General features: G+C 39.2%; 1 non-coding gene across 1 annotated transcript; it reads left to right on the forward strand.

Moving 5' to 3' along the window:
• Positions 1-20,619: 20,619 nt before the first annotated feature.
• LOC114397852 lies at positions 20,620-20,726 on the forward strand. The gene has a single exon (XR_003663469.1). It is a non-coding gene; the product is annotated as a small nucleolar RNA R71 (small nucleolar RNA).
• The last annotated feature ends 369 nt before the right edge of the window (positions 20,727-21,095 follow it).

Consider the following 21,095-nt stretch of genomic DNA (forward strand, 5'->3'; position numbering starts at 1 on the left):
AAGCAAACTTCAATCCCAACTTCCATTTAAATTCCTTACAAAGCAACTCGTTGTTGAATCTTTCATAGTTTTTCTTAAATACCTCTTCATCTAAATCATCACTGGACAACTGTTTACTAAGATACCCATCTTCAATATAATTTTCAAGAAAACCGTGTCTCACAAATAAACTATCACTAATATTCACATAATTGGTTCTACCTTCTTACCCCTACCAGTAGGCTTCTTACCTCCACTACTAACCTTCTTACCCCTACCAACAACCTTCTTACCTCTACCAGTAGCCTTCTTACAACCACCAGCCTTGCCCACTTGCCTGAAATATGCATCACTCCACACTTCAGTTGGTAGGTTTAAGTTTTCCTCCTAGCTAAAGTAATCATCAGATACTTCAATTAATTCAACATGTACACGTTGGTTTTTAGATATGTCCATCTTTATGGAAAAAAACACTGGCACAAGCATCTTTACTTGAATCACCTTTCTCCTTCACACTTTCCTCCCTCAGATTACACACCTTTTTTAAAGTCGGGCTCTTTATTCATTCATTTTTCATTCTACCAATTTTTGAAATAGGTAAATCAAAACCATCAACCAATCCAATTGTGCTTTCCTCCTCAGAGTCATCTAACTGGACATCATTCATTGATTCATCACTATTGTCTTCAGAATCACCAAAAAAATTGTCATCCACAACCCCCTCATTACCACCAACACATTCCACAAACAACTCCACCTCACAACTGTTAGAAATGGCATAATTAGACAACCCCAATGCATGACTATCCATAGTAATCTCCTTATACTCACCATCACCATCTTTCCACCATAGCCTCATTGGTTGATCATCATATCCAAAGTCTTCTTTTAAAATCCCAATTGCTTCAAGGAATGACCACTTGTCAACATCTATATCAATGGCACTTCCAGAATCACTAGTCCCAACATATTGCATCACATGGTTTCTTTGAAAGAAACCATTGTGATGCAATTTTAATTCAAAATTCATGCCTGCAACAAAAATAGAAACAATGTTTATCAATTTATTGTCCACCATTAATCATACCTTAATTGAACCCTAATCAACCCTAATCCAACATATTTAAGGTACGTAATTAACCATAAGTGAATTTGAAATAGTAATTTGAAAATGACTTGTTTCCCAGGTATGAAAACATATTTGAGCCTTAATTTTTTGCTTCACTTATTATACAAAGTTTTGTTTTAACTTCAAATAGTTCAAGGGCAAAAGGAGAAGAACATTATCACCTTAAAATAGGACACATGAAAATGATACATTTGAACCCAATCAGTGGAAAACAAAACATTTAACCCATGGAAAATTTCCATCAAATAGCTTATTTCCTCCATCACACATTGCTAGAGGCTAATTCAATCTCATACTTGCTCATAATAGAAGTAATACATACAATGTTGGAGTCTGTTAGCGTAACAGAAGAACCAGAAGAAATATTTGTTGCATAGGTCTGTGACACTTGAACTGGATGAGCAACATAAATCCAACTCATCAAGTACTAAAATAGGTTCATTGGTTCTAGAATTTCCAATGAACCTTCCAACATTTTCACCGCAACACTCATTATGGGCCTTGATTCTAGTCTATATTAAGCATGCAACAAAGCTACCTTAGCCATTCTTTCTACAATGCCTCTACTTTTATCTTCTATCCCACTATCTATTAGTAACTCCCCAAGTTGTCCAGCATCAAATTTTTTCCAAACACACATTGGAACTAAATTGAAATGAATTCTGCCAATTATACCCACTTTTGCCATGAACTACTCTCAATTTATCATCCACTATTAATTAGACCCTAATTGAACCCTAATCAAACCCATTTAAATCATAATCCAACCCTAAACGAACCTTCCTCGAACCCTTAATCATTTTGTACTTGGACCTTCATAAAACCCAAATAAAAATTTTCAACTTCACAAAATAGGGACCAGTGCAACATTGTAATAGGAGACAAGGGAACCACTAAGAAAGGGAAAACAAATAAACAAAACAAAAAAATCATAATATTTATTACAGTTCAAAGATGACTCCTCTCTTGAATGCGACAACACGTACATGTAATGGAGACTCTCTCATTTTGTTTCCACTTAGTAGATATCACAGTCAACCTCAATAACACTCATAATCAACCATTACAAAAAGCCACTACCAGTGTCGAGAAGATGAACTCACGCTTTTAAGAAGAAATGTTTTCTAAATCCCAATCAAGTTTTTTTAATTCTATTAATGAAATATAATAATTTGATTTTTTTTCAAAAATAAATAATAAATAATGATATGGACAGATATGGCTACGTGTTTAGTGATCGAGCTAGATGACGTAACACTTCATCTACCATGTCGTCACTTAACAAAATGGGACTAATGATAGGTACTATGTTAAAACAAAATTTTTTCAGCTATGTAATTGACCAAAAGTGAATTTGAGGTAGTAATATGAAAGCAACCTATTTTACATGTATGAAAAACATATATAAGTCATATATATATATATATATATATATATATATATATATACTTGTATTTAATGATATATATAAAATAAGTATAAGTGTTAACTGTACAATTCAAACAAAAGGGATAGCTTGTTTCTAGCTTATGCCCTTTCTGTGACTCTCATTTTGAAAATAGCTTGCACGTGTTAGTAGGATGCCAATTTGCAACTGATGATGTTTGGAGATCTGCTGGTCTCTAGAGTAAAGTTCTTGGAATCTATAATAACTGTGAATCCATGATTCAATTTGTTTTACTTTTTGTCACGATCTTAGTGAGCATGACCTAGTGATGGCTGTGATGGTTATGTGGAGCATTTGGTCGTGTATAAATGCACTGATATGGGAGAACAACCAATGCTACCCCGAGCAGGTTGGCTTTCAAGCAAAGGTCAAGTGGAAGCACGCTAACAAGAAGAAGGAGCCCAAAGTCAACCACTGATCGAGGCTGTATCCCAATCAAATAAACATTAAAATGCATTAACTAGGAAGTGATCCTTGGTCATTTCCCAACGAGCAATGATAAACCAAATGTTCATAACAGACAGTAGGAAAATAGTAACGAATTGGGGGGGTGTTTGCTTTTGTAAATTAAACAGCGAATAGATATGAATTAGAAAATATCAGAATTAAAACATGTTGCTTCCCCTTGATTCATAAGCAAGTCTCTTATCCTAGGTTACGAGAGTTTATCCTTTATCAGTTCAACCACTTAATCCAACCCTAAATTAAATTACTAAGCGAAATTTAACATAAGGCATTCATTATGTGATTAAGCAACACATACATTAATTAATCGTAAACGATCATTAAGCATGAACGTAAATTAAGCACAGAGACAATTAATCAAGCACTAAGCATGCATCAATTAATAGCAACAAATTCAGAGTAATTAGTGAAGAGGAAAAACTGAACAGAATTTAACAGTAATAATAGAACCTCAAAGAGAATTGTGCTTGATCCTCAAGAGAAAACAACGCTGGAGACTTAGCCTTCCATTAATCAATAGAGAACGAAATTATAGATTGAAGAACGAAATTTTATTGATAAAATGAAAAGTCAAAACTGGAATTGCAAAACGAAAAAGTGTCTAAGAAAAGCCTAAAACTAAAAACAAAAATAGGAGAGAGAGCGGAGAGAGAGAGAGCTCAAACTAGAGCCTTGGTGCTGTTATATATTTTCAGCCCCAAAGCTTACAAATCTGTTTTAAATCCAAGCCCATAAATAAAATAAAATCTAGACAAGATAAGATAAGATAAAATAAAATCTAGATGAAATAAAATCTAAATAAGATAAGCTAAGATCTAGATGAAATAATATCTTGATTAGATAAAATCTTGATAAGATAAGATTTGATCTAGATAAGATAAGATTTGATAAAATTGTCTGCTCTCTTCAAGTACAAGCCGAATTCTGGATTCAAGCCCAATTGCTTATAATTCTCCTGAAATTAAATTAAAAACACAAAATTAGTCCAATAAGCCCAAATGATAAAACTGCATAATTAATTTGACAATTAAGACTAATTATTAAATAAAATGGTGCAAAAAGGGTTAAGAAATAGGAGAAAATAATGGCACATAAAACCCCCCATACTTAGCCTTTTGCACTCCTGGGCAAAATGAAACAAAGAGCAAAATCCAAGGATATCAAAGAGAGACAAACAAAAACATTTACATATTTCTCAATGAACATCAAGGAATGAAAGTAATGGGTAACATCTAACATGAAGAGATCCAAAGAGTCAAGTCATTCGTGAAAATCATCCAAGGAACCCAATCATGGCAAAATAGTTAATTAGCTCAAGAGTGAAAAGTGATAAAGCCTCACAAGATATACACTCTATCTCTCAAGTGTCTAGGCTACTATTTACCCTCAAAGCACCTATGAAAACCAACACCACATAAACTTGGCAAGATTCTAAAATTGACAATCAACCCATAAACACATGCACATGAGGATCAAAAGGTCTTTTAAGGTTGTAATGGGGCCAAGGACAAGTTAGGGGAAAATATGGAATAAGTAGCTAAATCCCAAAGGAATAGAGGAGCAATGGGGAATAAGTGCATATTAAGAAAAAAATAAGAAAACCTAAAGATAAAATTTAAACGCAAAGAGTAGAACCAAGAGTCTCATCATTCTTTTTCCATTTAAGATCTTATTCACTAAACTTTATTGCTTTTCTTTTTCTTTTTTTTTTCCAATTGATTCAACTTGAAATTTTTGTTTTCATTTTTTTAAACAGTAACATTTGAGAACTAGCATATCATTCAGTAGCATTGTGGAAGCAAAGCTTCATGATGAATAAAAAATGATTCAAAGGTGTTTTGATGATAACAATGATGACAACAAAAGATGATGACAAAGGTGATGAACAAAAAGCTCAAAAGATCAAAGAACAACTCAAGTGAATCAAAGAACATCTCAAGTGAATCAAGAACAAGTCAAGAGTTCAAGAATCAAGAAGAATTCAAGACTCAAGAAGAAAGTCTACAATCAAGAATCAAGATTCAAGATTCAAGATCTCAAGAATCAAGATCAAGATTCAAGACTCAAGATTCAAGAATGAAGAAAAGACTCAAAAGTTTTTTCAAAACTTTGAATAGCACATGAGTCTTTGACAAAACCTTTACCAAAGAGTTTTTACTCTCTGGTAATCGATTACCATATTGTTGTAATCGATTACCAGTAGCAAAATGAGTTTGAAAAAGTTTTCAAACTGAATTTACAACGTTCCAAATATTTTCAAAAGGTTGTAATCGATTACAATGTTTTGGTAATCGATTACCAGTGTCCTTGAACGTTGAAATTCAAATTTAAATGTGAAGAGTCACATTGTTTCACTCAAAATCTTTGTGTAATCAATTACACTTATTTGGTAATCGATTACCAGTGTTTGTTTTTGAAAAATCTAAAGATGTAACTCTTCAAAAAGGTTTTGACTTTTTCAAATGGGTTTTAAGTTTTTCTAAAAGTTATAACTCTTCTGAATGGCCTTCTTGACTGTTAGTGCTTAGCTCTACTGAGCTTTAAAAGATTGGCTAAGATTTTGTTAAAACATAAGCACTTAGACAATGAAGGAAAGCTGGAGTTGCTGCACATGATGTCCAACGTTATGTCAAGGAATAAGATCGGGCTGCACAATGCACAAGGCAAGATAAAATGACAAATGAAGAATTGAAGTTGCAGGATCCACGATGTCGGATACAATGTCCTGACATCCTGCCCGAAAATACTGGAGTTGCTGTACAATGCAAGATAAAAGACAAGTGCAGAAGTGAAGTTGCAGGATCCACGATGTCGGATACAATGTCCTGACATCCTGCCCGAGAATACTGGAGTTGCTGTACAATGCAAGATAAAAGACAAGTGCAGAAGTGAAGCTGCAGGATCCACGATGTCGGACACGATGTCCTGACATCCGGCCCGAAAATACTGGACACATAAATCTGTTATATCTTTAACAGATTATTGTGCAGTTAGCAAGAGATAAGAAGATCTATCTTCTGGAACGAATTAAAAGATAATTAAAGTTCGAATTTCAAAGAAGAAGAGTTCGTTCAGGGATTAAAGATTAAAGATTAAAGATTCAAACTAAAAGATCAAAAGTTATCTTTTAGTTCTTTAACTGCAGATTTTCTCAGAAGAAGATAGATCTCCTCCAGCACAAGCCGTTGCAGCCCAGAAACGCAAATTGCTATATAATCATGGAGGCTGCACGAGTTCTGTACCAAGTCCGGGATCGAAGAGTTATTTTGTGAGTTTTGGGACTTGAGTGATTTGTGAGCCACCTTGATGGTACCCTAACATCAAGTGTTGGACCTATGTGTGTAGAGTTGATCTCTAGTGTGTAGAGTTGATCTCTTTTGTTCAGAGTTGATCTCTGGTGTGTCTTTGACTTAATTGTAAACACGGGAGTGTGAGTGAGAGGGAGTGAGCGGAGGTTCTCATATCTAAGAGTGGCTCTTAGGTAGAGATCGCACGGGTAGTGGTTAGGTGAGAAGGTTGTAAACAGGGGCTGTTAGACCTTGAACTAACACTATTGAGAGTGGATTTCCTCCCTGGCTTGGTAGCCCCCAGATGTAGGTGAGGTTGCACCGAACTGGGTTAACAATTCTCTTGTGTTATTTACTTGTTTAAATCTGTTCATACGGACACATACGATCTCCATGTTCTGAAGCGTGATGTCGTGACATCCTGTACGACATCTGTCCCCAGTATCAGAATTTCAATTGGTATCAGAGCCTACACTCGAAATCACAGAGTGAGATCTAGGGAGATAAATTCTGATGAACATGGAGAAAGAAGGAGGACCAGTGAACAGACCACCAATTCTTGATGGAACCAACTATGAATACTGGAAAGCAAGAATGGTGGCCTTCCTCAAATCACTGGATAGCAGAACCTGGAAAGCTGTCATCAAAGGCTGGGAACATCCCAAGATGCTGGACACAGAAGGAAAGCCCACTGATGAATTGAAGCCAGAAGAAGACTGGTCTAAAGAAGAAGACGAATTGGCACTTGGAAACTCCAAAGCTTTGAATGCTCTATTCAATGGAGTTGACAAGAACATCTTCAGACTGATCAACACCTGCACAGTGGCCAAAGATGCTTGGGAGATCCTGAAAACCACTCATGAAGGAACCTCCAAAGTGAAGATGTCCAGATTGCAACTATTGGCCACAAAATTCGAAAATCTGAAGATGAAGGAGGAAGAATGTATTCATGACTTCCACATGAACATTCTTGAAATTGCCAATGCTTGCACTGCCTTGGGAGAGAGGATGACAGATGAAAAGCTGGTGAGAAAGATCCTCAGATCCTTGCCTAAGAGATTTGACATGAAAGTCACTGCAATAGAGGAGGCCCAAGACATTTGCAACATGAGAGTAGATGAACTCATTGGTTCCCTTCAAACCTTTGAGCTAGGACTCTCGGATAGGGCTGAAAAGAAGAGCAAGAATCTGGCTTTCGTGTCCAATGATGAAGGAGAAGAAGGTGAGTATGACCTGGATACTGATGAAGGTCTGACTAAGGCAGTTGTGCTCCTTGGAAAGCAGTTCAACAAAGTGCAGAACAGAATGGACAGGAGGCAGAAACCACATGTCCAGAACATCCCTTTCGACATCAGGAAAGGCAGCAAATACCAGAAAAGGTCAGATGTAAAGCCCAGTCACAGCAAAGGAATTCAATGCCATGGGTGTGAAGGCTATGGACACATCATAGCTGAATGTCCCACTCATCTCAAGAAGCAGAGGAAAGGACTTTCTGTATGTCGTTCTGATACAGAGAGTGAACAAGAAAGTGACTCTGACAGAGATGTGAATGCACTCACTGGGAGATTTGAATCTGCTGAAGATTCAAGTGATACAGACAGTGAAATCACTTTTGATGAGCTTGCTACATCCTATAGAGAACTATGCATCAAAAGTGAGCAGATTCTTCAGCAAGAAGCACAACTGAAGAAGGTCATTGCAGATCTGGAGGCTGAGAAGGAGGCACATGAAGAGGAGATCTCTGAGCTTAAAGGAGAAGTTGGTTTTCTGAACTCTAAGCTGGAAAACATGACAAAATCAATAAAGATGCTGAATAAAGGCTCAGATACGCTTGATGAGGTGCTGCTGCTTGGAAAGAATGCTGGAAACCAGAGAGGACTTGGATTTAATCCTAAGTCTGCTGGCAAAATAACCATGACAGAATTTGTTCCTGCCAAAAACAGGACTGGAGCCACGATGTCACAACATCGGTCTCGACATCATGGAACGCAGCAGAAAAAGAGCAAAAGAAAGAAGTGGAGGTGTCACTACTGTGGCAAGTATGGTCACATAAAGCCCTTTTGCTATCATCTACATGGCCATCCACATCATGGAACTCAAAGTAGCAACAGCAGAAAGAAGATGATGTGGGTTCCAAAACACAAGGCTGTCAGTCTTGTTGTTCATACTTCACTTAGAGCATCAGCTAAGGAAGATTGGTACCTAGATAGCGGCTGTTCCAGACACATGACAGGAGTCAAAGAATTCCTGCTGAACATTGAGCCCTGCTCCACTAGTTATGTGACATTTGGAGATGGCTCTAAAGGAAAGATCATTGGAATGGGAAAGCTAGTTCATGATGGACTTCCTAGTCTGAACAAAGTACTGCTGGTGAAGGGAATGACTGCAAACTTGATCAGCATCAGTCAGCTGTGTGATGAAGGGTTCAATGTAAACTTCACAAAGTCAGAATGCTTGGTGACAAATGAGAAGAGTGAGGTTCTAATGAAGGGCAGCAGATCAAAGGACAATTGTTACCTATGGACACCCCAAGAAACCAGCTACTCCTCCACATGTCTATCCTCCAAAGAAGATGAAGTCAGAATATGGCATCAAAGATTTGGACATCTGCACTTAAGAGGCATGAAGAAAATCATTGACAAAGGTGCTGTTAAAGGCATCCCCAATCTGAAAATAGAAGAAGGCAGAATCTGTGGTGAATGTCAGATTGGAAAGCAAGTCAAGATGTCCCACCAGAAGCTTCAACATCAGACCACTTCCAGGGTGCTGGAACTACTTCACATGGATTTGATGGGGCCTATGCAGGTTGAAAGCCTTGGAGGAAAGAGGTATGCCTATGTTGTTGTGGATGATTTCTCCAGATTTACCTGGGTCAACTTTATCAGAGAGAAATCAGAAACCTTTGAAGTATTCAAAGAGTTGAGTCTAAGACTTCAAAGAGAAAAGGACTGTGTCATCAAGAGAATCAGGAGTGACCATGGCAGAGAATTTGAAAACAGCAGGTTCACTGAATTCTGCACATCTGAAGGCATCGCTCATGAGTTCTCTGCAGCCATTACACCACAACAGAATGGCATAGTTGAAAGGAAAAACAGGACCTTGCAAGAAGCTGCTAGGGTCATGCTCCATGCCAAAGAACTTCCCTATAATCTCTGGGCTGAAGCCATGAACACAGCATGCTACATCCACAACAGAGTCACACTTAGAAGAGGGACTCCAACCACACTGTATGAAATCTGGAAAGGGAGGAAGCCAACTGTCAAGCACTTCCACATCTTTAGAAGTCCATGTTACATCTTGGCAGATAGAGAGCAAAGGAGAAAGATGGATCCCAAGAGTGATGCAGGGATATTCCTGGGATACTCTACAAACAGCAGAGCATATAGAGTATTCAATTCCAGAACCAGAACTGTGATGGAATCCATCAATGTGGTTGTTGATGATCTATCTCCAGCAAGAAAGAAGGATGTCGAAGAAGATGTCAGAACATCGGGAGACAATGTAGCAGATGCAGCTAAAAGTGGAGAAAATGCAGAAAACTCTGATTCTGCTACAGATGAATCAAACATCAACCAACCTGACAAGAGACCCTCCATTAGAATCCAGAAGATGCACCCCAAGGAGCTGATTATAGGAGATCCAAACAGAGGAGTCACTACAAGATCAAGGGAGATTGAGATCGTCTCAAATTCATGTTTTGTCTCCAAAATTGAGCCCAAGAATGTGAAAGAGGCACTGACTGATGAGTTCTGGATCAATGCTATGCAAGAAGAATTGGGGCAATTCAAAAGGAATGAAGTTTGGGAGCTAGTTCCTAGACCCGAGGGGACTAATGTGATTGGCACCAAGTGGATCTTCAAGAACAAAACCAATGAAGAAGGTGTCATAACCAGAAACAAGGCCAGACTGGTTGCTCAAGGCTACACTCAGATTGAAGGTGTAGACTTTGATGAGACTTTTGCCCCAGTTGCTAGACTTGAGTCCATCAGATTATTACTTGGTGTAGCTTGCATCCTCAAATTCAAGCTGTACCAGATGGATGTGAAGAGCGCATTTCTGAATGGATACCTGAATGAAGAAGTCTATGTGGAGCAGCCAAAGGGATTTGTGGACCCGACTCATCCAGATCATGTATACAGGCTCAAGAAGGCTCTCTATGGATTGAAGCAAGCTCCAAGAGCTTGGTATGAAAGGCTAACAGAGTTCCTTACTCAGCAAGGGTATAGGAAGGGAGGAATTGACAAGACTCTCTTTGTCAAGCAAGATGCTGAAAACTTGATGATTGCACAGATATATGTTGATGACATTGTGTTTGGAGGGATGTCGAATGAGATGCTTCGACATTTTGTTCAACAGATGCAATCTGAATTTGAGATGAGTCTTGTTGGAGAGCTGACTTATTTTCTGGGACTCCAAGTGAAGCAGATGGAAGACTCTATATTCCTCTCTCAAAGCAAGTATGCAAAGAACATTGTCAAGAAGTTTGGGATGGAGAATGCTAGCCATAAAAGAACACCTGCACCTACTCACTTGAAGCTGTCAAAGGATGAAGCTGGCACCAGTGTTGATCAAAGTCTGTACAGAAGCATGATAGGGAGCTTACTATATTTAACAGCTAGCAGACCTGACATCACCTATGCAGTGGGTGTTTGTGCAAGATATCAAGCCAATCCCAAGATAAGTCACTTGAATCAAGTAAAGAGAATTCTGAAATATGTAAATGGCACCAGTGACTATGGGATTATGTACTGTCATTGTTCAAGTTCAATGCTGGTTGGGTATTGTGATGCTGATTGGGCTGGAAGTGCAGATGACAGAAAAAGCACTTATGGTGGATGTTTCTATTTGGGAACCAATCTTATTTCATGGTTCAGCAAGAAGCAGAACTGTGTGTCCCTATCTACCGCAGAAGCAGAGTATATTGCAGCAGGAAGCAGCTGTTCACAACTAGTTTGGATGAAGCAGATGCTCAAAGAGTACAATGTCGAACAAGATGTCATGACATTATACTGTGACAACATGAGTGCTATTAATATTTCTAAAAATCCTGTTCAACACAGCAGAACCAAGCACATTGACATTAGACATCACTATATCAGAGATCTTGTTGATGATAAAGTGATCACACTGAAGCATGTTGACACTGAGGAACAAATAGCAGATATTTTCACAAAGGCTTTGGATGCAAATCAGTTTGAAAAACTGAGGGGCAAGCTGGGCATTTGTCTGCTAGAGGAATTATAGCAGCTACTGCAATCTGAACGTGCCCAAACGAATCACTTAACATTAATAGCACGTTCACTACAAAGCAAATTCGACCGTTGCTTCACACGCCCCTCTACATTCTTCATTCAAATTTATATCTGCTTGGCATTCGTGTTTTCACCAGCATTTCCCAATAGTTTTCTGAGATTTACGAAATCATTCCAAACGCTCTGCTTTTCCATGGCTACCTCACCAAAAGAAACTGCAGCTTCTGGTTCACCCGCTGTACCATCATCTCCGCACCAGGAACAACCTGAATTCAACATCCAACCCATCCAAATAATTCCTGGTCAAGCTTCTGTCCCTGAGAAACTGGTTCCCAGAAGACAACAGGGAGCGAAGATTGCTGAAAACCCTAGCCTTGCAACAAGTCCTAGGGAAGTAGACACGGAGATGGACAAGAAAATCCGCAGTATTGTGAGTAGCATTTTGAAAGATGTTTCTGTGCCTGATGTCAATAAAGATGTTCCAACATCTTCCGGCCCAAATGCTGAAGTACTCTCTTCCCACAGCAAGGAGAGATCAACAGAGGAAGATGATCAAGCCGAAGAGGAGACTCCTACACCACGGGCACCAGAACCTGCTCCAGGTGATCTCATTGACCTTGAAGAGGTAGAATCTGATGAGGAACCCATTGCCAACAAGTTAGCACCTGGCATTGCAGAAAGACTTCAAAGCCGGAAAGGGAAAACTCCCATCAAGAGGTCTGGACGAATCAAGACTATGGCCCAGAAGAAAAGCACTCCAATCACTCCTACCACATCCAGAAGGAGCAAGGTTGCTATCCCTTCCAAGAAGAGGAAAGAAATTTCTTCATCTGATTCTGATGAGGATGTCGAACTAGATGTCTCGACATCAAAGAGGGCCAAGACATCAGGGAAGAAGGTGCCTGAAAATGTTCCTGATGCACCATTGGACAACATCTCTTTCCACTCCATTGGCAATGTTGAAAAGTGGAAATATGTGTATCAACGCAGACTTGCGGTTGAAAGAGAACTTGGAAGAGCTGCCTTGGATTGCAAGGAGATCATGGACCTCATCAAGGCTGCTGGACTACTGAAGACAGTCACCAAATTGGGAGACTGTTATGAAGGCCTAGTCAGGGAATTCATTGTCAACATTCCCTCTGACATTTCAAACAGAAAAAGTGATGATTATCAAAGAGTGTTTGTCAGAGGAAAGTGTATTAGATTCTCCCCTGCTGTGATCAACAAATATCTGGGCAGACCTACTGATGGAGTGATGGATATTGATGTTTCTGAGCATCAAATTGCCAAGGAAATCACTGCCAAACGAGTCCAGCATGGGCCAAAGAAAGGGAAGCTTTCATCAGGGAAGCTAAGTGTGAAGTATGCAATTCTACACAGGATTGGTGCTGCAAACTGGGTACCCACCAATCATACTTCCACTGTTGCCACAGGTTTGGGTAAATTTCTGTATGCTGTTGGAACCAAGTCCAAATTTAATTTTGGAAACTATATTTTTGATCAAACTGTTAAGCATTCAGAATCATTTGCTGTCAAATTACCCATTGCCTTCCCTACTGTATTGTGTGGCATTATGTTGAGTCAACATCCAAATATTTTAAACAACATTGACTCTGTAATGAAGAGAGAATCTCCTCTATCCCTGCATTACAAACTGTTTGAGGGGACACATGTCCCAGACATTGTCTCGACATCAGGGAAAGCTGCTTCAGGTGCTGTGTCCAAGGATGCTCTGATTGCTGAACTCAAGGACACATGCAAGGTGCTGGAAGCAACCATCAAAGCCTCCACAGAGAAGAAAATGGAGCTGGAACTACTGATCAAAAGGCTCTCAGAGAGTGGCATTGATGATGAAGAAGCAGCTGAGGAAGAAGGAGAAGCAGCTGAAGAAGAAGAAGAAGCTGCTGAGGAAGAGGAAGATGCAGCAGAAGAGACAGAATCAGATGATGATTCTGAAGCCACCCCATGATCATCAGACCTTTATTTTTACTTTTACTAGCTAAAGGGACATGTCCCTTTGAACAATTGATTACTATTGGTCTGTAATATTTGCACTGTAATTTCATGCATCCTACTTTTGCCAAATTTATGTCTAAAAAGGGGGAGTAATAGTATTATGCTTGCTATTATGCATGATTATGTTGAATGTATGATGTATGGCAGTAGGATAGTAGGATACGATGTATGCATGATTCATGATCTTGAGGATACGGTGTATGCATGATTCATGATCTTGAGGGGGAGTTGTATGTACACGATTTTGAGGGGGAGACTGCTGCTGATGATGACTGATGTAAGCTACTAGAAGCTGCTAGAAGATGCTGCAGTAAGAGCATGAAGACAGGGGGAGCAGATAGCGGATGTCACATGAGATGTCTCGACATCCTGGAAAAGACTAGTAGCTGATAGAAGATGCTGCAGTAAGCATGGAGACAGGGGGAGCAGTAGCAGAAAGCTGATGTCACGAGAGAGGTCTTGACATCCTGGAGAAGACTTGTAGATTTGCAACTTGAAGAATTTCCGCTGTGCTTGATTACTCTGATAATGAAAGTTGCTGATCCCACTTGCATAACTGCTCGTACCTGCTCAGGAAGTGTCTAAGTATGTTTTAGACAAAATTTGCCAAAGGGGGAGATTGTTAGTGCTTAGCTCTACTGAGCTTTAAAAGATTGGCTAAGATTTTGTTAAAACATAAGCACTTAGACAATGAAGGAAAGCTGGAGTTGCTGCACATGATGTCCAACGTTATGTCAAGGAATAAGATCGGGCTGCACAATGCACAAGGCAAGATAAAATGACAAATGAAGAATTGAAGTTGCAGGATCCACGATGTCGGATACAATGTCCTGACATCCTGCCCGAAAATACTGGAGTTGCTGTACAATGCAAGATAAAAGACAAGTGCAGAAGTGAAGTTGCAGGATCCACGATGTCGGATACAATGTCCTGACATCCTGCCCGAGAATACTGGAGTTGCTGTACAATGCAAGATAAAAGACAAGTGCAGAAGTGAAGCTGCAGGATCCACGATGTCGGACACGATGTCCTGACATCCGGCCCGAAAATACTGGACACATAAATCTGTTATATCTTTAACAGATTATTGTGCAGTTAGCAAGAGATAAGAAGATCTATCTTCTGGAACGAATTAAAAGATAATTAAAGTTCGAATTTCAAAGAAGAAGAGTTCGTTCAGGGATTAAAGATTAAAGATTAAAGATTCAAACTAAAAGATCAAAAGTTATCTTTTAGTTCTTTAACTGCAGATTTTCTCAGAAGAAGATAGATCTCCTCCAGCACAAGCCGTTGCAGCCCAGAAACGCAAATTGCTATATAATCATGGAGGCTGCACGAGTTCTGTACCAAGTCCGGGATCGAAGAGTTATTTTGTGAGTTTTGGGACTTGAGTGATTTGTGAGCCACCTTGATGGTACCCTAACATCAAGTGTTGGACCTATGTGTGTAGAGTTGATCTCTAGTGTGTAGAGTTGATCTCTTTTGTTCAGAGTTGATCTCTGGTGTGTCTTTGACTTAATTGTAAACACGGGAGTGTGAGTGAGAGGGAGTGAGCGGAGGTTCTCATATCTAAGAGTGGCTCTTAGGTAGAGATCGCACGGGTAGTGGTTAGGTGAGAAGGTTGTAAACAGGGGCTGTTAGACCTTGAACTAACACTATTGAGAGTGGATTTCCTCCCTGGCTTGGTAGCCCCCAGATGTAGGTGAGGTTGCACCGAACTGGGTTAACAATTCTCTTGTGTTATTTACTTGTTTAAATCTGTTCATACGGACACATACGATCTCCATGTTCTGAAGCGTGATGTCGTGACATCCTGTACGACATCTGTCCCCAGTATCAGAATTTCATTGACCAGACATGAAGAGTCCATAAAAGCAAGGCTTTGTTTTTCATTTTCAATCAATCTTTCTAACAACAATCTTGAACAATTATTCATACAATCCTTTACAAGCCTTGAATCTCTTTGAACTTCTTCTTCTTCTTTGTACCAAAAGCTTTCGGAAGTTTTCTGGTTTTCTAAACCTTGAAAACTTGTGTTATTCATCTTTTCATTCTCTTCTCCCTTTGCCAAAAAGAATTCGCCAAGGACTAACTGCCTGAATTCTTTTTGTGTCTCTCTTCTCCCTTTTCCAAAAGAACAAAGGACTAACTGCCTGAATTCTTTTGTGTCTCCCTTCTCCCTTGTCAAAGAATTCAATAAGACACAGTCTGAGAATTCTTTTGATTCTTCCCTTTCCCTAATACAAAAGTGTTCAAAGGACTAACCGCCTGAGAATTCTTTTGTATCCCCATTCACAAAGTATCAAAGGTTTAACAACCTGAGATCTTTGTCTCAACACATTGGAGGGTACATCCTTTATGGTACAAGTAGAGGGTACATCTACTTGGGTTTGACTGAGAACAAGAGAGGGTACATCTCTTGTGGACCAGTTCTAGTGGAGGGTACATCCACTAGGTTCAAAGAGAACAAGGGAGGGTACATCCCTTGTGGATCTTTGCTTGTAAAAGGATTTTTACAAGGTTGAAAGAAATCTCAAGGACCGTAGGTCGCTTGGGGACTGGATGTAGGCACGAGTTGTTGCCGAACCAGTATAAAAACTCTTGTATGTTTGTCTTCTTCTTCCCTACTCTTTTACTTTCCGCTATGCATTTAATTTTCGCTTTTACTTTCTGTTAAGTTTCTCTTCTACTCCTCATTCTCTTAAAAATTTAGTAAAAACCTTAAAAGAGTAATTTTTTAATTGGTAAAGGTTTAGGAATAATTAATCCAACCCCCCCCCCCTTCTTAATTTTTTTTTGCAAATTTTTTTTTCAATTTTTTTAAACAGTAACATTTGAGAACTAGCATATCATTCAGCAGCATGTCCAACGTTTAACCCACATATAGAATGTACATCAATATGGCCCAAAAATACATCATAAAGCATAGCCAACAAAACATGTTATCCAACAAACCCCCCCCCCTCCCCCCCCACACTTGTTCCCAAAACAATACCAAAACTCTAAAATTCCTTAAGGGTAAGGTGATATCATGGCTTTTCACTTAAGGCTTGTAATGAGCTCAAAACAAAGAAAGGGGAACATAGGCTCAAAGGGGCTATCAAAGGAATTAATTCAGGCTAGGCTCATTTGGCTAGAGGCTTATATGAATAAAATGCCTAAATCATCTCCCAACATGCATGTGAAGCAAGAAGTATCAACAAGAGTCAAGCCAAGGCTATTGTGCAAGCAACCAATGGGGCAAAACACACAGAATAAAATAGATGATGATGACTCAAATTCTCACCAAGGTAAACTTATCACTTTCAAATTGAGCTTTCAAAACTATCATGACATGTAGAGGAAAAACAAGGATTTCAAATCACAAAATGTCAAGAGACTTTTATTTTTAGAACAATTACCCATTTCTTGAACATATCCTATAATTCAAAGAAAAATATGCAAAGTTGTACATGCAAACAAAATTGACCTAAAATATTAAACTAGAAACCCAACAAAACTAACAAAACTAACAAATTTAACACAACTAACAAAATTAACAAAACTCACAAAACTAGCAAAACCAAAACCAAAGAACACTCCCCCCCCCCCATACTTAAACAACACATTGTCCTCAATGTAGCACAATTAAAAGATTAAAAGCAATTAAACCATCAAATAGAATCGGACAAATGTAATAAAAGTAAAGAAGGAGATAGGAAAAGAAAAACTCCATAAGTCATGGTGGAAAAGAAGTAAACTGAAGTGAGGAGATCTTTTGAGCAAGGACAACCCCCAATGTGTAATTGGATGCATCGCACATTAGCTCAAATAGGGCTATCCAATCAGGTGCCTGAATGATAGGGGTGGTAATCAGTGCTCTTTTGAGGCAATGAAAGGCCTCTTTTCATTTATCATTAAAGTCAAACTCCACCTCTTTTTGCAACAATTTGGATAGTGGAAGGGCTACCTTGCTAAAATCTCTTATAAAGCGCCTGTAGAATCCTGCATGACCAAGAAAAGATCGCACCTCACGCATGCAAGAGGGGTAAGGCAATTGTGAAATAACAGAAATTTTTGCAGGATCTACTTCAATGCCCTTATTGGAAATAATGTGGCCTAAAACTATACCTTGCTCAACCATAAAATGACATTTTTCAAAAATTAGAACAAGGTTAGTTTCAATGCATCTATTCAAAACCTTTTCCAGACTATCCAAACAAATATCAAAAGAGGATCCATATACAGTGAAATCATCCATAAACACCTCTATCAATTTTCTTAAAATCACTAAAAATACTAATCATGCACCGCTGGAAGGTACCAGGGACATTGCACAGACCGAAAGGCATCCTCCTATAGGCAAAAGTGCCGAAGGGGCAGGTGAATATGATCTTTTCCTGATCCTCAGGAGCAATGGTGATTTGCATATAACCAGAAAAACCATCAAGGAAACAGTAGTGAGATTTACCTGTCAGGCTTTCAAGCATCTGGTCAATGAATGGCAGTGGAAAATGGTCCTTTTTGGTAACCTGGTTCAACCTCCTATAGTCGATGAATACTCTCCAACTGTTCTGCACCCGAGTAGGAATTAGCTCCTCCTTCTCATTTTTTGATCACGGTGAGGCCGATTTTCTTCGGAACTACCTGGACGGGACTCACCCATTGGTTGTCGGAGATAGGATAAATGATTCCAGCTTGCAAAAGCTTGGTTACCTCCTTCTTCACTACATCAAGAATTACCGGGTTAAGTCTTCTCTGTGGCTGTCTTACTAGTTTAGCCTCATCTTCTAAATTTATTATATGCATACATGTGGATGGGCTAATACCAGGAATGTCCGCTAAGGTCCAGCCTATAGCCTTCTTATGCTTCTTGAGAATAGATAACAGCTTCTCCTCTTGCTCATCAGCAAGGGAGGCAGATATAATTACTGGAAAACTTATGCTATCATCCAAGTAAGCATATTTTAAATTTGATGGCAGAGGCTTCAATTATGGTGTGGGCGGCTGGATAGTGGTAGAAAGAGATGGTTTCTCAGCCTGTACGTCATAAAGAAAGTCAAAGGTATGTGTACTTCCTGAAACATGGTTAGTTCTATCTGACTCTAGAAAATCAATCTCAAGAGGTAAAACATCACTAGACATGTAATTAATATCAATTTTAGATTCACTCTCATCATCAAATTCAGCCATATGATCAAGTACAAATTCAGATTCAATGCATGAAGAGTGACAGGCATGCAGATTAGAATGAAGATCAGTCATGTATTCATCAACAATATGGTCAATTATTTCAACACGAAATACAGAAAGATCTTCAGATGGGTGTTTCATAGCATCAAGAATATTAAAATAAATAGTTATATCACCAAACTCCATAGATAGTGTGCCTGCATATACATCTATCTTAGTTCTAGCAGTTTTCATAAATGGTCTGCCTAGAATGATGAGAACTGATCTTTAGAAAATCCCTCCTCCATATTCAAAATATAAAAATCAACAGGAAAAATCAGTTCACCAACTCTAACTAAGACATCCTCTATGAAACCAACAGGATAGGCAACACTTGTATTAGCTAAATGAATTACCACATCAGTTGACTGCAAAGGACCTAGAGATAGAGAATTAAAAATAGATAGAGGCATAACACTAACAGAAGCTCCTAAATCTAGCATGGCATTGTCAAACTTACTGTTCCCTATAATACAAGGTATGCTGAATGTACCTGAATCTTTACATTTTTCAGGGATTTGGGGAACAGATTTACCAATCAATGCGGAGACATTTCTGCCCATACTAATTCTTTCACTTCCTTTAAGCTTCCGCTTATTAGTGCACAGCTCCTTCAAGAATTTAGCATATCTTGGAATTTGCTTTATTGCATCCAGCAGAGGTATGTTTACCTCTACTTTCCTAAATGTTTCCAAGATCTCCTTCTCTACCTCTTCCATTTTTTTGTTGGAAATTTCTCTTGGAAGGAATGGAAAAGGGATATGCTGCTTCTGTAAATCAGAATTACCAGTGCAAGATTCACCTGCATAGAAATTGTTAGGTAACTTACTCTTTAAATTTTTGTCATCATCTTTTTCTGGAGTAGAGTGAAGTTAGGCAGGTTCATTTGCGGATGTGGAAGATGTTGCTGGTTGAGGTCCTTGACACTGCTTTCCCGACCTCAATGCAATGGCACTCATATTTTTGGGATTCTGGACAGATTGAGAAGGCAATCTGTCAGAATTCTGGGACTGCTGTTGATTTAACTATGTAGCCAATTGTCCCATCTGATTAGTTAAGCTCTGAATGGAGGCTCTGGTCTCTTATTGAAACTGCATGTTTTGCATAGTCATTTGCCTCACAAGTTCTTCAAGGGAAGGTTGCGGAGGAGCCTCAACTGTTTGTTGTTTCTGGGGTTGTTGTTGTTGTTGTTGTTGTTGTTGTTGTTGCTACTGGATTGGTGGAGGAACGTATGGTCTGCTTGGGCCAGCAGCATTTTGAAAATAAGGTTGTTGTTGTTGCTGCTGTTGTTGTTGTGAAGGATTTGACCATCTAAGGTTGGGATGATTCCTCCACCCAGGATTGTACCTGTTATTGGAGAGGTCATAATTATTCTGTTGTGGCTGATTTTGCTGCTGAGGTTGAGGAGGTCTGTTGTAGATGTTTGCAGCATAAGCTTCAGGCTGTTCAATTGCTTCAGATTGTTGCACAGAAGGGCAAATGTCTGTGTGGTGGTCGGCAGAGGAGCATAAACCACAAAGTCTGGCGACAGGTGCAGATTTTTTATTCATGGCCAGTTGGGTTACCAGGTTAACCAAGGCATCTAGTTTACCTTCAAGCTTCTTAGTCTCAACTGATGAAGATGAATTCGTGGCTACATCATGCACTCCTCTAATGACAATAGCATCATTTCTGGCACTAAATTGTTGGGAGTTTGAAGCCATCTTCTCAATTAAATTTCTGGCTTCAGCAGGGGTCATGTCTCCAAGGGCTCCACCACTGGCAGCATCTATCATACTTCTCTCCATGTTACTGAGTCCTTCATAAAAATATTAGAGGAGAAGCTGCTCAGAAATCTGGTGGTGAGGGAAACTGGCACATAGTTTCTTAAATCTCTCCCAATATTCATATAAGCTCTCTCCACTGAGTTGTCTAATGCCTGAAATATCTTTTTTGATGGTCGTGGTCCTGGAAGCTGGGAAAATTTTTTCTAAGAATACTCTCTTGAGGTCATCCTAGCTCGTGATAGACCTTGGAGTAAGGTAATATAGCCAGTGCTTTGCCACTCCCTCTAAAGAATGAGGAAAGACCTTCAGAAATAGGTGATCCTCCTGGACATCTGGTGGTTTCATGGTGGAGCAGACAATATGGAATTCTTTTAGATGCTTGTATGGGTCTTCACCTGCAAGGCCATGAAACTTTGGAAGCAAATGGATCAGTCCAGTTTTAAGAACATATGGGACATCCTCATCAGGGTATTGGATGCACAAGCTTTCGTAGGTGAAATCAGGTGCAGCCATTTCCCTTAGAGTCCTCTCACGGGGTGGAGG

This window comes from Glycine soja, chromosome 18 (assembly GCF_004193775.1).
Source record: "Glycine soja cultivar W05 chromosome 18, ASM419377v2, whole genome shotgun sequence".
Classification (NCBI taxonomy): domain Eukaryota; kingdom Viridiplantae; phylum Streptophyta; class Magnoliopsida; order Fabales; family Fabaceae; genus Glycine; species Glycine soja.